Below are 5030 nucleotides of genomic sequence, written 5' to 3'. Positions count from 1 at the left end.
CTCTCCTCTCTCCTGGATCAAACCAATTAAAAAAGGAAGCCAAACTGGTCCAAATCTTGTCCAAATTAAGCCAAACTGAAGCTGGAAAATTCTAGAACTCAGTTGCACTCAATTATTGGCCTCCCTCACCTATAAATAGACCCCATTCCTTTGTATTCTCATCTGTGAACTGAACTATGTCAGTATTACTCTAAGTTAAGCTTATTTTCTATTATCCTCTAAAAACCCTCTACAAATTGAAGAGATTGGAGCTTCTCTCTCTCTTCAATCTTCCTTGGAGACTCCAACAACATACCAAACCAATTGATTGGTTGGGGGCCTCTATTGTGATCAAAGAATCAAGTAATTTAGGAGGTAAAGTGTGGATTATTGTCTTCTTTTTCTTAAATCTCCAAATGTTTCTCTTCTCAACCCCTCTCAAGCTTGAGAAGCATTAATTTGAATGGTTTTTTAATACTATTGAAGTTCTTTAATGTATTGTAATGAAGAAACACATCAATTTTCATTTATACTTAATTTATAATGGTTTTTAAGCATTTCTCTCTCTCCCCCGAAGAATGGTCATTCATATGACCTATTCTCAATTCGAATGAAGCTTCTCATGAAGCATTTCTCTAATCTAAAAGTAATTTCTATGCTTCTCTAATTGGAGACTAAAATAATGGCTTTTTAATACTTTTATGCTATTTAACTTATGGTAAAATTAAGAATCAATCCATAATTGAATAATGATCCAATTAGTGGTTATTCTAATCACATGAATAATACTAAACTTTATTCTTTCAAATTTATTGAGAATTATTAGTAATAGCAAACGGAGCTATGGTGAAATTTCTAAAAAATAATCACATAAATCATTTACATTTATATTATGAAAAGAGGACCTCCTACCATATTATAGGATTAATCATTGTAGATTAACTGAATGATTCTCATTATAATCATGAAAAGTTGATTTTTATGTTTATGCATAAATAGTTAATTATAATCATGAAAAGTTGATTTTTATGTTTATGCATAAATAGTTAATTAGGAAAAGGAGGAATTTCTAGTAATCCATTTTTATGTTAAAAGAGTAATTCCCATGAAAATGGAAATCCATGTATTCAAACGAAGTAAGAGAAAAATTATGATGCTGAAATAATGTATATTTTATTTAAAAATTAAAGAAGGATTTTAGTTAAATTTATCTTTTTGTATAGATAAATTGAAGAGCGGTTCTCTCTACCGTGCAATATAGTGCTCATAGAGTACTACCAATCAATAAATGTATTGAGAAACACAATGTCAATCCGAGGACTCAACCTGATTAGTGCATGAAGGCTTATCCCTTACGGGAGAGCTCACATACACGAACCACCACTTGACGATTCAACCATTCAAACACCTCAATCAATCCCTCAATCCCTTAAACCCACTACACTAATCAAGAGAACAAGCAATGCATGGCAATCTCTTAATCCCATTCAAACATTGATTAAATCTTAGCTTTTCCTAATGCAAGCAAACCCATAAGCGTGCATCTACTAACCCACAAGCTTAAGCAAGCATAGAATGTAACATTCACAAACCCACAAGCTCATAGAGTCTATCCATGAATAGCTCACTGCCAATGAAGTGGGCAAGAGCTTGCATCAAATGGAGACTACACACACACACACTACAAGCATGCATACACAAGAGAAAGAAAGAAGCATTCAACTGATCATAGATTAATCTACTTCAATGATGCTAAAAGAGATTAAGAGAAAGAAGTGGAGCTATACTCATTGATTAATGGAGCTTGATGCTCATTAGAGTACAATAGAGAGAGTTAGAGAGTTGCCATAGCTTGAGAGCTCAAGAGCTTCACTCAATAGCTTATGAGAATGGCCAAAAACGTCCTCTTTCTTTAGCTAACATCTCTTTTATAGAGATGTCACTAACCCTAGGCCTCTTTCACACATGGGCAGACAACCCCATAAGTGAGCCTTGCTTAATACACTTAGAACTCTCATTTAGAACCCACATTGGCCTAAAACAATTTACATTGCACTTCGGCACAAAAATATGGAAAAATTATGTGCGTCTTTATGTTCCCATGGCTACAATCCCGCTCTCTCGCATTAATTGCTTCCGGCCTCCTTCCATAATCTATGTTCCCGTGATGAGTGTTCTCGTGGAACCGTGTTCCCGTGAGTGTTCCCGTGGAACATTCCCCCCTTCCTAAATCGCGCATGTCCTCGGGCACGGTAGAAATAAAAGCTGCAATTGCATGTAACTTGCCTGGAGTATGAATAATAGTAGAATCAAATTCCTGCAACAAGAGCATCCATTGTGCCAGCCTTCCTGTCAACTGGGGCTTCTTCACCAAATACAGCAAAGCTTGGTGGTCAACATGGAAAACCACTTTGTTTCTCAATAAATAGTGTCTGAACTTCCTTAATGCATAGACCATGCCCAAAGCTTCTCTCTCAGTCATTGTATAATTCTTCTCAGCTGGTGTCAACATTTTACTTGCATAATAGATAGGCCGGTACCACCCTTTCTGCTTTTCTTGAATTAAAACAGCTCTGATTGCAACATCCGATGCATCTACAAACACATGAAAAGGTAAAAACCAATTTGGTGGCTGCAATATTGGTGCTACCACCAATATTTTCTTTAGAATTTCAAATGCATTTTTCTGTGCCTCTCCCCAGACATATGGAATGTCTTTTTTTGTGAGATGAGACAATGGGACACAAATATCCGCCAGATAGCGCAAGTATCTACAATGCCATTTAATCTGACCCAAGAACCTCATTAACTCTTTCAGATTCTATGGAGGTTGAGCTTCTTGAATTGCTCGGATCTTTTTGGAATCCACCAGCATTCCTTCTGCTGAGATAATATGTCCTAACAGCTTTCCTCTGCGGACTGCTATTGCGCATTTGAATGGATTCAGGGACATTCTAAACAGCCTGCATCTTTGCAAACATTTCCTCAAATGCTTCAAATGTAATGACTGTTTCCCAAACACTGAGAAATCATCCATGAAAATCCTCATGAGATCTGTAAGATATGGCTCAAAAGTTTTGAATGCTGCTTTTGAGAAAGACGGGGGGCCATTCTTCAACCCAAAACTCATCACTGTATACACAAATGCTCCCCTCTGTTATGAATGCAGTTTTCTCCAAGTCTTGTTCGGCCATGCTAATCTGGTTATACCCTGAGAATCCGTCCAGAAAACTATACATTTCATGGGGCCAGCTACATCATCAAGCAATGTGTCTACAAATGGCAGGGGAAATGGATCAGTTATTGTAGCTGCATTCAGCTTCCTATAATCCACACAAACCCTCAGCTTTCCTGATTTTTTCGGAACTACTACAATGGGGGAAAGCCATGCTGCCTGATCCACCGGCTTAATAGACCCTGCTTTTAGGAGCTTATCCAATTCCTCCTTCACTTGTCGGGCATAATTCGGATTCATGCGGTAACGCTGTTGCACCACCACTGGTATCGCATCCGCTTTAAGATTAATCTGATGCTGATAAATCTGTGGATCCATCCCTTTCATATCAGTGTAGTCCCAAGCAAACACGTCAATAAATTCCTGCAGCAACTTCTTCAACTGCTCCTTAAAATCGAAATCCACCAGTGCACACTAACCTTGACAATCCTTGGATTGCCCACCGTACCCAGATCTAAATCTTGCAATTCATCTTCTTTTACTCTAGAACTCTTTCCCAGAGTATGTTCATACAATGCCTCTGCCTATGCTGATAGCTTCTCCAGCGTCCTTTTTGGAGTCCTTGCTCTGAACATCCAAAATCTGAGAAGTTGTTTCCTCCCTTGAGATTTCCTTCAGATCGAACCCTCTTGGGGCCTCCAACTCCACTTGAGCACACTGAAGATTAGATTTCCCTGTGAACTAGTACCTATCCATAATGTCAATGACATCCACTTCAAAAACAGGCACTACTGTCGGATTTGCTTTAAGATAATCCTCTTCCTCGTCATCTGTGACTTTCGATGCCAAGTTGATTGCTTGAGCATATAGAGGCTTGATTTCCTTTGCTAAAACTGCTTTATCAGTCATGCTAGCCTTCACTGTTCTGGAGCCTTTCTTATTAAGAGCAATTTCATCCTTCTCCCAATCTTGCTTAAGTTTTGCTGTGCGGAACCAAGGTCTCCCCAATAGCATTGGGTAAGCTCCTCGTGTGTCTTCCAATTTTAAGACCACAAAATTTACTTGGAATGACAAACCAGAAATCAGTACCTCTTGGTGTCGTAACATCCCAGCTGGTTGCAACTCCATCTGCTTTAATTTCAGAAACTCCCCTTTAGGTAAGATGTTCACCCCGGAACCTCCATCCTTGAAACTTCAGATATATGGTAGGAACTCTCCAATCCACATCTCCAGGTGACATATTGCATACTTCTACTTCTAATGCTTTTGTCCTCTTCCTTGCACTTTGTCTTTAAATATTGGGACTATGTTGAGCAATTGATCCAAAGTGATATTTAAAGGAGTATGCAATAATTCTTCAAAGAGTGAAACTGAACCAACCTCATCCTTCTTCTTTTCATCTTCCCAAGCTACTTGTTTCTTCTTTTGTATCTTCCTCAACTGTTCCGATGACTGCTCTCAGACGTCCTTTTGTTCCTCCCAATCCAATAGAGACTTCAACTTCTGAGATCTGGTTACTGCCATCACATCAACATTATCCTCTTTCTCTACACAATTGGAACAGTCACATGCCATTTGCATTGCTGACACTGATTTCTCTTGTAAACACTTCCTTCTTTCACTCTTTGGGATATCCGATGGCGGACTCACCACCGTTTGAATTTCCGTTAACACAAGGTTAACCTGTGGAGCAGGATTCTCTTCCTGTCTAGGCTGTTGATGTGGAGCCTGATTTTGATTATCATACTCATTCCAATTATTCCTCCATTCATTCCGCCAAGGAACTCTTCCTCTTCCTCTATTCCATTGTCTGTTTGGAGGTCTCCATTGATTTCTGTAATCCTGAGTTGGAGGATACCAATTTTGATTTCCTCTC

The sequence above is a fragment of the Cibotium barometz genome, chromosome 39, assembly GCF_041138505.1.
Source record: "Cibotium barometz isolate CiBa-2024 chromosome 39, ASM4113850v1, whole genome shotgun sequence".
NCBI classification, from domain to species: Eukaryota; Viridiplantae; Streptophyta; class Polypodiopsida; order Cyatheales; family Cibotiaceae; genus Cibotium; species Cibotium barometz.
This window is presented reverse-complemented; position numbering follows the sequence as displayed.